The sequence below is a fragment of the Adiantum capillus-veneris genome, chromosome 7 (genome assembly GCF_014529385.1).
Source record: "Adiantum capillus-veneris isolate H3 chromosome 7, ASM1452938v2, whole genome shotgun sequence".
Classification (NCBI taxonomy): domain Eukaryota; kingdom Viridiplantae; phylum Streptophyta; class Polypodiopsida; order Polypodiales; family Pteridaceae; genus Adiantum; species Adiantum capillus-veneris.
Genome location: NC_140937.1, coordinates 17,894,352 through 17,907,423, shown reverse-complemented (window position 1 = coordinate 17,907,423; position 13,072 = coordinate 17,894,352). Strand labels below are relative to the sequence as shown.

Below are 13,072 nucleotides of genomic sequence, written 5' to 3'. Positions count from 1 at the left end.
GTGTAGATTCAAGTTTCCACGAACATTTTCTACGTCTACAAATGTAAACGAAAGTGGATATCCTGCGTATATGAGAAGAGATGATGGAAGATTTGTTACGTCTAAAAATTACAATCTACTAACATACTATGGTAGACGGGTTTCTACTAAACGTGTCAAATTCTGCGTGAGTTGAAAAAAGACCAAAAAAAAATTAACTGCCCAAATTCGCAGTGTGTTGGATGGCGGCTGCAGACCTTTCACTTGCGCAGGGGGCGGCTCTGGCACTGCAACGCTTTCAAGTACGCATTCAAGTACACCAAGGAACCTTGGACCTACCTCGGTACTTGACCTCTTATTCGTTGCTCGCTTGCCCTCCGTGAAGTACAACAGAGAGAGAGAGAGAGAGAGAGAGAGAGAGAGAGAGAGAGAGAGAGAGAGAGAGAGAGAGAGAGAGAGAGAGAGAGTTCTATTATCGTCCTGGGAGGTCAAATATGACCTATGGGACCAAATGAACATGTCACGTGGTGTGAGTGGAGTTCATAAGTGACTCTCGATGCTCAAAAATGGCTGAAATGAGCGTCGCAATAGAGAGTCCACATCGTGGTTGGGAGAGGAAGGTATGTAGGGAGAGCTCATGGCTGAATATATGGGGAAAAGAGGACCTAATGTGGTCAAAAGATGAGCACTCAAGTAGTGTGTGGTACTCACTCTCTCGCACTTGACGAGGGCATAAGGCGCAAAGTCGATGACACTCCTCGCCAGTGCCCCAACGTCCTGTCTCGCAGCGTAGAGAATGGGAGCTAAGACGAATGGAGGCAATGGTGCGGATCGCACTCAACGGGATGGGCTCAAGGATGTAGGAATGGGTTCGGTTACCTCGTTCCGAGAAGAAGAGAGATTTGTAGTTTGGGGCAACGTGTGTGGTGTAATGGCTGAAGCGAGAACCTCCAGATTTCTCCCAAGCCATGATACATTGGCGTTGTAAGAAGGCCTCATTAACTTGGGAGTCGATCGACGCATCCTTGACCAAGTGACATGCATCCCATCTTCCAAACCATTTCTTGATATCAAGCATCCACCCCGAACTTAGTATTTTGCTCTTGCATGTCTTTTGAACCTTTTGACTTGCTTCATATGCGATTCTAGGAAGTCAATGCAAAGGGCTACGTTGTGTCTTACGCATGTACTCCACAACCCTTTCCATGCCCAAGACCTCAATGGGAAGCGATCCGGACTCAAGAAGTAAGAGCATGTAGGGTGAGAGAGAGAGAGAGAGAGAGAGTGAGAGAGAGAGAGAGAGAGAGAGAGAGAGAGAGAGAGAGAAGAAGAAGAAGTTGCACAGGAGCTCGAAGGTTTGTCTCCTACTACCTCCCCCCCCTCCCTCTTTGACGCCACTGTCCACGGAGAGCAGTGTCTCTCCTCTCTCGGCTGCTTCGTTTTCTCTCTCGCATGCTTCGTCTTCGTCTGCTGGTGTGAATGCAGTTGTGTTGCTTGAAGTGGTACCGTGTGTTTGTCTCCCGCGCTGTGAACTCCTAGGCTCTGCGTCACCAAAGAATGCACGTGAGGGTACTGTGTGTGTGTGTGTGTGTGTGTGTGTGAGTGCCTCTGCCCGATTCTATCACCCCCTGATGCATGGCAAGGAGTCCCCGACATTGTCATCGCCATCACCTGGACCCCTTCCTCCTGCACCTTCGTCTCCTCCACCCCCAATCTCATGCAAAGTCTTGCATGCGACCTCGCCTCGCCATTGCATGCATCGAGCAAGCTGCAGCGACGACGCTTCCACCTACTGTGGTCGCTCAAGTTGCATAGGCCCGCTCCTGTTGTTGTGGAAGTTCCTGCCGAATCACCTCGCCATTGCATGCATTGAGCAAACTGCAGCGCCAACTGCAGCCACCAGCAACTGCTTCGGCAGCTGCGGCCCCTCCTCCAGCCCCACCGGCAACTACTTCGGCCCCAGCTCCTCCTGCCACCGGCAAAACTGACTAGCCGTTGGTCGTCCAAGAGGCTTCGTTTGAACCTCCGTTTGCTGCTCGCTTGCACCGCCCATCCCTCTAAATCCAGCTTCCATGCAACTCTTTGACTCTAAAATGAACGTTTTAAAGTTACAGTAGTGTGTGTGTGTGTGTGTGTGTGTGTGTGTGTGTGTGTGTGTGTGTGTGTGTGTGCCTTTCCAAGGGTCGCAACTCCTAGTGATTTCTGCTCCGCAAGGTCGAAGGCATGGGGACTGGAACAAGAGGTGGGGTGACAGTGGTGCAGCCTGCACGTCAGAGACATGCTCTGAGTCGTCCGCTGTCTCCGAGAAGGCAGGCAGCATGCACACAAAGAGAACGGCCCCTCCCCTCGCTCATTAGCCTGCTGCCCACCTAGCACCCACTTGGTCCTCGCGTTGCCATGCACTCGACATCGCAGCAAATCTCTCTCTCTCTCTCTCTCTCTCTCTCTCTCTCTCTCTCTCTCTCCCCCCACCTAAGCAACGTCCGAATGTAACTTAAAAATCTATATTTTAATTGTAGGCAACACATGTGCAAGCCAAGGAGAGTGGCGTTGTGCTGTGGTGAGGCAGTTCAACCAGGTAGCGCAGCCAGGTAAAATGTCTTGGCTAATTTTTATTTCAATTTAATTATTTGATTTGTTGATTATTTGAGAGAGAGAGAGAGAGAGAGAGAGAGAGAGAGAGAGAGAGAGAGAGAGAGAGAGAGAGAGAGAGAGAGAGAGAGAGAGAGAGAGAGAGAGAGAGAGTTGTCAAGTGACCGGAAATAATAAGTTAAAATGCTACAAAACTGTGAATCTGATACCATGTCTGGGTGCTAAAAGACTAGAACAAAAATACTACTACTACTACTAGAATCAATCCTCATTTGCACTCTAGATATCGAGAGAGTATGGCTCACATCCTCTGTTGTACTCTCTGCTATGTAGCCCCATAGCTACATAGCCGTTTGGATCTCCATAACTCTTGTGCTTGACCGAGATAGAAATGAAATGTTATATTAATGTCTTCAACATCTTGAACGACAACAGTGACAACTCTCTCTCTCTCTCTCTCTCTCTCTCTCTCTCTCTCTCTCCAACTCTCTCTCTCTCTCTCGATACCATGTCTGGGTGCTAAAAGACTAGAACAAAAATACTACAAAACTGTGAATATGATACCATGTCTGGGTGCTAAAAGACTAGAAAAAAAATACTACTACTACTACTAGAATCAATCCTCATTTGCACCCTAGATATCGAGAGAGTATGGCTCAAATCCTTTGTTGTACTCTCTGCTATGTAGCCCCGTAGCTACATAGCCATCTGGATCTCCATAGCTCCTGTGCTTGACCGAGAGAGAAATAAAATGAAATGAAATGTTATATTAGTGTCTTCAAACGGCCAAATGATCTATGAGACCAATTTGTTACAAAATTGTGAATGTTTTGACCTAACCTTGGTAGATTAGGTCAAAAGGCCAAAATAACCTATGAGACCAAACTATTATAAAAAATGTGAAGATAGATAGATAGATAGATAGAGAGAGAGAGAGAGAGAGAGAGAGAGAGAGAGAGAGAGAGAGAGAGAGAGAGAGAGAGAGAGAGAGAGAGAGAGAGAGAGAACGAAGTCGAATGAAATGAGATGTTAATGTTATATTAACGTCTTCAAAAGGCGAGAATCAACTATGAGTCCAAACTGTTACAAAACTATGAATCTGATACCATGTGTGGGTGCCTAAAGACTAGAACAAAAATACTACGTGTGCAACTAGAATCCATCCTCATTTGCACACTATATATCGAGAGAGTATGGCTCAAATCCTTTGTTATACTCTCTGCTATGTAGCCCCATAGATCCATAGCCCTCTGGATCTCCATAGCTCCTGTGCTTCACCGAGATAGAAATGAAATGTTATATTAATGTCTTCAAAAGGCCAACATGATCTACGAGACCAATTTGTCACAAAATTGTGAATGTGTTGACCAAAACTTAGGTAAATTAGGCCAAAATAACCTATGAGACCAAATACTACTATTATCCATCTTCATTTGCTCTCTAAATATCGAGAGAGTATGGTTCAAATCCTTTGTTGTACTCTCTGCTATGTAGCCCCATAACTACATAGCCGTCTGGATCTCCATAGCTCCTGTGCTTGACCGATAGAGAAATAAAATGAAATGAAATGCTATATTAATGTCTTCAAAAGGCCAAAATGATCTATGAGACAAATTTGTTACAAAATTGTGAATGTTTTGACTCTAAACTTAGGTAAATTAGGTGAAAAGGCCAAAATAACCTATGACACCAAACTCTTACAAAAAATGTGAAGATAGAGAGAGAGAGAGAGAGAGATAGATAGATAGATTTTATTATCGTCCTCGGAGGTCAAATATGACCTATGGGACCAAAGTTACATGTGATGTAGTATGTGTATGGCTGATGAGTGACTCTCGATGCTCCAAAATTGTAGTGATGAGAGTCGCAATGGAGAGCCCACACTTTGGCTGGGAGAGGAAAGTGTGTAGGTCTAAGTTATGGCTGAAAATGTGAGAGAAGCAAGTTCGGATGTGATCAAAAGCTGAGCACTCTAGTAGTGTGTGGTACTCAGACTCTCGAACTTGCAGTGAGCATAATGTGCACAATCGATTTGACTCTTCTCCATTGCCCCAACGCCCTATCTCGCATCGAAGGAAATGGGAGCTAAGCCGAATTGCTGCGATAGTGCGTATCGCGGACAAGGGAATAGGCTCAAGCATGTAAGTGTGAATACGGTTTCCTCTCTCAGCGAAGAACATGGTTTTGTAGTTGGGGGCAATATAGGTGGTGTAATGTATGAAGCGTGACCCACCAGATTTCTCCCAAGCCGTAATACGTTGGCGTTGTAGAAAAGCTTCATTCACTTGAGAGTCAATTGAAGCATCATGTAGCAAGTGTAATGCATCCCATCTCCCAAACCACTTCTTTATGTCCTGCATCCATCCCGTGCTCAAGATCTTGCTTTTATGCGTCTTTTGAACTTTTTTGCTTGCTTCCCATGCAATTGTAGGAAGTCGATGTGAGGGGTTTTGACGCATCTTTATCATGTACTCCACAACCCTTTCCATGCCCATAACCTCAATTGGAAGAGATCCCGACTCAAGAAGTAGGAGCATATATGGTGTTTGTGTCTTAACTTGGAGAAAGTTTGTAAGAAAACGCTTTTGGACATTCTCAAACTCTTTCCAAGTAGACTTTGAGATGCTCCCGCCCCACACTTCAACTCCATAAAGAAGAACCGGTGTCACCAATGCATCAAAAAGATACTTCTTGAGAACCCAACACTTGATGTTTCCCGCATTACACATGTTCTCAAATGCATAATATGCTCTCTTTCCCGCTTCCAAACGACGCATAGCACATTCATGCCACTTGTGATTGGATGGAACCTCAAGGCCAAGGTACTTAAAGCTCTCAACAACTTCAAGTGTCTCGTTGTTGTACACAATGCATGGCTTCTCCTTATGGTTGGTTTTCACAAGCATAACCTTTGTTTTGGATTCATTTACAATCAGCCCACTATGCAAGCAAAAGTTCTCAAGGACAACCATAAGCTTTTGTGCATCTTCTAAAGTGTGTGCTAGAAGCACTACATCATCCGCATACAACAAAAGCATGATTACCGCATTGCAAATAGTGACCTCTTCAATGCCTTCTTCTTGCATAAAGTCAAGTACCATTTGTTCCAATTGATCGATGCATAGACCAAAGAGAGTTGGTGACAATGGACATCCTTGTTTAACCCCAATAGTGCTTACAAAAATTTCTGAAATTTCTCTTCCCATGCGCAATTGACAAATCACCTTCTCATAGATTCAAGAAACCGCAAGCATAAACTCACTTGGAACTTGGAGTTCTTCCATCCTTCTCCACAAATTGTTACGTGGAATCATATCAAAGGCTTTCTTAAAGTTCACAAAACAACAATACAATCGCTTGCCTTTCAACCGACTTTCCTCCATGAGAACACGAAGAGTGACAAGATGATCAATGGTGCTATGGCATCGACGAAAACCCGCTTGTCCCTTTGCATGCTTGTCATTCTCTTCAGCCCAATCACTCAATTTCATCTCCATTATGCACCCAAACAACTTTGCCATAAGAGACCCAATCATTATAGTCCGGTAGTTGCTTACATTCTTTACATCCCCTCCTTTATACAAAGGCTTAACCCAATTAGTACTCCAATCATTAGGCATACCATGTTGAAGTGCAAGGTTGAACATATCACACATCCACTCATGGGTAAAATCTCCCGTCCATTTGATCATCTCCGGCTTGATACCTTGAAGATCTCCCGCTTTGCGAGTGGCCAACTTTTCAAGCCCACCGCATACATCCTCAATAGTAAAAAAAGACGGCATACATGGGAGTGAACCATAAAATGGCATTTTTTCAGTATTTTCTTGCTCATATAATTGCCTACAATGTGTGTATATATCCACTAGACTCAAGTTACCAAAATTCTCAACCCGCTTGCCTCTCAAGTTTCTCCAAAATCTTCCACATGCATGTGCCTTTTCTTGGACTTGAAATTCTTGTTGCTTTACTTCCCATCTTCTTCTCTTCTTTTGAATCAATGCCTTGTATGTATGCAAATGACTTTGATAGTTGTCTTTGTCCATAGTTGCATCAAGCTTTATCAAGGACTTTCGAGCATCTTGACATTCTTTATCAAACCACCTTTTGCGTGATCTATCTTTGTTGATACCATGGAGATGCTTTATGGCAAAGCATTCTTCCGCACAAGAACAAATAGCTTTCTTGAAAGCTTCCCATTTAGTTTCCAATGGTGCATCACATTGAAGCTTTGTCATCCATAATTTTTGCTCAACCATTTCAATGTACATTGGTGCCCGTTTGAAATCCATACATAGTGATAACTTCTCTTTCCTTTGGCTGAAATTATCATGCTTAGTTTCTTCTCCACATGAAAGGTCAATACATAAGGTGCGATGGTCGGATTCCGGGGTCCATTGACCAAACATAAAACTCTTTATGCGATACATGATGGCTTCAGAGAGTAGCATATAGTCAATCACACTATCCCCATTATGTCTTCTACATGTAAATCCATTGGTTCCACTCCACAAAGATACACCATTGGCAATGAGCATACCCGTGCTATTACACATGTGTAAAAGTAACTTTCCATAGTGATCCGGCTCTTTCTCATCCATTGAAGTACGATCATACAAGTGAACTTCCTCCAACTCCCTTGAAATGTATGGCATATCAAATTGTTGAGTATCATGTTGCAATGTTTTTGTGCAAGCATTCATATCCCCAAATACAATAACATCACCTTCACCTTTGAAATAAGCAATGTCCTCTTCCAAATCAGAAAATGGTTGATCTCTATCCATGCAAGCATAAAAGGGAGAATCATGATGAGGAATGTAGCAACCGGCTACAAAAATGGGTGCTCTTTTTGGTGTCATAATTTTCAGCCATACATAACGTTTGTACTTGTCATCTTTCACAATTGATACAAAATCTTCCAATCCTTTCTTAACCATACATGCTAACCCTCCTTGTCCTCTTCGTTGCTTGAGATTCTTTGACCACATCAATGAGTGTACATTGTAATCCTCCAAGCCGTTAGTCCTTTGTGTATCATGCTCCCAAGTTTCAACAAGAAGTACAACATCGGCTTTGCTTGTTAGTTCATCAATGCCAACCCCCGCATTCCATGGGTATCCATTACAATTCCAAAAGCATATTTTCAATTGTAAATCAGTCTCATAGGTCACGCATCCCTACTTGCTTGAGAGACTTGCCTCCTCCTTGGGCACATTTTCTTCATGAGAGATCTCCTTGTTTTTATTATTCTTTTCCTCATATGCCTTGCGACGCATATTTTGTTGCTTAATAGTGCGATCTTCACATACAAAACATTTTGTATCCCTCAAATAGATCCAACTATTATCAAGGATAATCTTTCGCTTGGTCTCATCCGGCATGGTGCATACAATTGGCCGTTCTCCCGAGCGAGGAGCTCCTTGCTTCCCCACTCTATGTGCTCCATAGACCATAACTCTGGACATGCCAAAGTGGGTTTTGAAGAAATCTTCAATAACAATGGCAAGAGAAGGAGGTGTCTCTAACTTCTCTTCGGGAATTCCACGAATAACAATGTTCTTGGAACGTCGCTCCCGTTCCTTCAACTCCTCCACATCCACATTCTCAACATTCTTTGTTTGAACCATAGCTTGCATGAGTGAGGAATTAGAAACCACATTGCTACCACATACATCAGCCCAAGACTTGTTTGTGCATACATTTTTCATGTCGCATACATCCCGGCTCATAGTGTCAAATTTCTCCTCTTTCAATACATGGTCATGCTCTACTTTGCTCATCCGCTCCTTCAAAGCATTCAAGTCCACAAGAGAGTGTTTACATTCCTTGACTTCCTCTTCAAGTTGCATCAAACGTGTTGTTTGCATCTCAAGTGTCCTCTTGAGATTCTCATTCTCAACCACAAGTACCCTTAGTGTGCCATTCTCCATTGCAAGTGCTCGTAAGTCTTCGCCTTGTTTGTTTACGGTCTCTTGCAATGATACCAAGTACGCCATGATCATGGTTTCCGATGTCGTTGGTTGGGTGGTTGTGTTGCTATCTCCACACTTAGGAGATTTTGGATCATTTTCCACAATGGTTGTGGACCTTGTTGAAGAAGAAGAACCCTTGCGAGTGCCGGAAGACATTGTATGTAAAATAGGAGATGAGAATCAATTTTGTTGAACCTGTTCACTTCGGAAATGCTGCTACAGAAACGCCTTCTATAACTCTAAAAATTTCTGTCTTTACATCAATGCGTAGAGGACTTTGTGCTCTTCGATTGAGGCTATAGATCACCCAAATCGGAGTTCGGATGAAGAAGTTATGATCAAATGAGTGGACTGTTGTCTACTAGGTCAAAAAACAGCTGCACTGAGAGAGAGAGAGAGAGAGAGAGAGAGAGAGAGAGAGAGAGAGAGAGAGAGAGAGAGAGAGAGAGAGAGAGAGAGAGAGAGAGAGAGAGAGATGGTGATAGAGAAAAAGAGAGAGAGGCACAGCCCGACCTTTTGGAAGGAGAGAGAGAGAGAGAGAGAGAGAGAGAGAGAGAGAGAGAGAGAGAGAGAGAGAGAGAGAGAGAGAGAGAGAGAGAACAAAGGTGAATGAAATGAGATCTTATATGAATGTCTTCAAAAAGCCAAAATCAATTATGAGTCCAAATTGTTACAAAACTGTGAATGTGATACCATGTCTGGGTGCTAAAAGACTAGAACAAAAATACTACTACTACTACTAGAATCAATCCTCATTTGCACCCTAGATATCGAGAGAGTATGGCTCAAATCCTTTGTTGTACTCTCTGCTATGGAGCCCCGTAGCTACATAGCCATCTGGATCTCCATAGCTCCTGTGCTTGACCGAGAGAGAAATAAAATGAAATGAAATGTTATATTAATTTCTTCAAACAACCAAAATGATCTATGAGGCCGATTTGTTGCAAAATTGTGAATGTTTTGACCTAACCTTGGTAGAATAGTTCAAAAGGCCAAAATAACCTATGAGACCAAACTATTATAAAAAATGTGAAGATAGATAGATAGATAGAGAGAGAGAGAGAGAGAGAGAGAGAGAGAGAGAGAGAACGAAGTCGAATGAAATGAGATGTTAATGTTATATTAACGTCTTCAAAAGGCGAGAATCAACTATGAGTCCAAACTGTTACAAAACTATGAATCTGATACCATGTCTGGGTGCCTAAAGACTAGAACAAAAATACTACATGTGCAACTAGAATCCATCCTCATTTGCACACTATATATCGAGAGAGTATGGCTCAAATACTTTGTTGTACTCTCTGCTATGTAGCCCCATAGCTCCATAGCCGTCTGGATCTCCATAGCTCCTGTGCTTCACCGAGATAGAAATGAAATGTTATATTAATGTCTTCACAAGGCCAAAATGATCTATGAGACCAATTTGTCACAAAATTGTGAATGTGTTGACCAAAACTTAGGTAAATTAGGCCAAAATAACCTATGAGACCAAATACTACTACTATCCTTCTTCATTTGCACTCTAAATATCGAGAGAGTATGGTTCAAATCCTTTGTTGTACTCTCTGCTATGTAGCCCCATAGCTACATAGCCGTCTGGATCTCCATAGTTCTTGTGCTTGACCGATAGAGACATAAAATGAAATGAAATGGTATATTAATGTCTTCAAAAGGCCAAAATGATCTATGAGACCAATTTGTTACAAAATTGTGAATGTTTTCGAGAGAGAGGATTTTTTGTTCAACATGACAAAGATACTCTTTTCTCTGCAACATGAAAGAGATACTCGGGCCTGCCATGTGTAGGCCATCCCTTTCCATGGCCTTCCATTACACAGGAGCATGCCATTTTTAACAATCAAAGGAAATGCTTCATCAACATTGGCATGTAATACCTATGATTCCGGCTCGACAAGCTATTTTGCTCTCCCAAGCTACTTCCCCCTTACTTTGGTAAGCACCTCTATCAAAACACTCTGTTTTTCACAGCCATGACCGATAGGATGCTTCATCCAACTTTGCCCTGGTATACTCGTTCATCTGCCTTGGCCCAAGTTATAATACCTTATTTCCCTCTACAAAGCCCCTTTTCCATTACTCTAAAGAGTTCCTTTGCCAAATCTCCCTCTATACCTTACTTATGATAGTAAATGAATCTTTTCTGTCGTTATCTCCCTTGCTTTACTCTTTTGAGTAGTTACTTGAGCCAGGAAACAAGAGGTTAAACCTTGCAACATGCCCTTACTGCATTTTCCCCCCCACTTGCCCTTTCTCTGTATTTTTAAACTAATCAGCAAGTTCTACTCATTATCTCCTACTTTACTTGTAGATGCAATGAGTATGTTTTGGAAAGAGTTTAGTAAGATGGACAAGCCAACAAACTTTAGCTATTTCCTTAGTACCAAGAGTTTGAGTGTCTAATGTGTTAGAACCATCCAAAACTTGCATCCACAAGTGATGATCTTGGGTGTTGTGAATTCCCTTATTCCACCGGTGATGATCCATGACAGATATCGGTCCCTTGCACTTGAAAACACCTCAAGTCCAACCAGTTCTCTTGGCATTGAGACCTATAGTGTAGCTAGCTCAAGCCTTATTCCTTTGCCGCTGCTTTTGATAAACATCCGTTTGTTCCATTTATTTGCTTGCTTCCGGATACCCAAGCCAAGAAACCACCATTTCCATCAATCCCAGGAGCAGAGAAAACCTCACTTTCCCACCTTCAAGCGCCTTGCCTAATTTGATTTATATAATACTCTATTTGCTTGAGGCCTCTTTGCCTTTGACATCCACTTGTAGATTTTCATATATTACATTATTTTCCTGAGGCCACTTTGCCTTTGACATCCACTTGTAGATATTTTTACCTAGCCATTGGCAATCCCTCTTCATCAAGCTCCCTAGCCCTTAGCATCCACACTATTGGATAGCTATCACCCTTGAAAATCCCTTTACTCTTAGGCACTTGTCCCGTGGCATCCGAATGGTGGAATCCTCAGTAAACCTTGGAAAAACGACCAACGCCGACAAAAACCCAGCAAAACAAGCAACCGGCGGCCAAAACCCCTCATTTTGCTATCTTTTTACTGCCCTGATTTTAGCCTCTTTCACCCTAGCCCCACCTTGTAGGTTTTTTCTTTTTGTAACAGACCTTGATATACTTGACTATCCACTACCATAACAAACTTTTCAACATACAATTTCCTTTTTATCTTTGCTAACCCAAGGCAACCTAACTATCCTTTGCTAGAAGACCTTAGTGATCAACCTACCCTCACGGCCTTGCACCCCACCTTACAATTGTACAATTTTTTTATTAATCTCCACATACATTGGTGCAGATGAAACCCTTCCAACTAAATTATCACTTTACCCTCATTTAAAAGGCACCAGTCTTATAGCTTTATGTGGATTGGATCTCCCCTTCTATGTATGTTTTATCCTTCATTTTGTACATCAACACCTTGCTAAAATTAATAGCTTTGCCTGCCTTGACCCCACCTTCCTTGCATGTCATAACCCACAATTTTATCATACATGACCTTACCTTGAAAGTTAAATACCTTTTTTCCCCCCCTTGTACATCCCCCAATCTTTGCCTCTCCTAGTTGGTGTCTTGTAACTAAGTTGAACCTGACCTCATAAAACTCTAATACTAGCCAGATTAAGCCTTGCCTCACTTTGGTTGTCTTAAAACCTTGCATACCTTAACCTATCACCTCTCCATGCTTGTTATTTGCACCTACCTAAGTGGCTTCAATGTTATTATCATAACCAACCTCTATTTGCTTGACTATCCACTCGTAGGACCCAATTAACAACCTACCTACACAAACTTGCACCCCACCTTACAATTGTTCTAAAATGTAATTTCTAAGTCTCCACATGCATCCAGTGGAGATTCAACCCTTCCAAGTTTCTTTCATCACTTTTGCTTAAATCACACCAATTTTATAGCTTGTCACCGCTTTTTGCTTCCACCACATTCTTGGCCCAAAACTCAACCTAACCTTCCACTACGTGGGGCCCAAACCTTAATCTAAGCTAGCCATGTACACTGCATGCACAGCTCAAGATTGCAATTTTGTATAACAAAGTAGGGGTTACGATAAAATATCTTGGAGAAATCTTATTTTTAAGATGACCCTTATCAAGGATTCTAGTACTTCATGAAACCCCCTAGCCATTGGTACCACTTTTTGTAATCTCTCTAACATTGCCAGAAGTGAACACCTTAATTTTTTCCACTCCCAAGAAATTGCACTTACGTTCAACAAAGCCAGGCTATTTCTTGGTATACATCCATCACCATTTAAAACTCTTGGAGATGTACACAAACCCATTGAATGCCCAACTAGAGAAAGACAATCCCCTTGGTATACACCCATCACCTTTGTAAATTCTTGAAGTGTACACAAGCCCAACAAAGACCAAGGAATGCCCAACAATGCCCAACAAAGCCAATCTATTTTCTTGCGATGCATCCATCACCATTTTAAAACTCTTCAAGTTGTACTCAAACCTAA

At 42.4% G+C, this 13,072-nt stretch overlaps 1 pseudogene; it reads left to right on the top strand.

Annotated features, from left to right (window-relative positions):
* The first annotated feature begins 221 nt into the window (after nt 1–221).
* On the top strand, nt 222–2,605 carry LOC147453503 (uncharacterized; annotated as a pseudogene).
* Nucleotides 2,606–13,072: the final 10,467 nt, after the last annotated feature.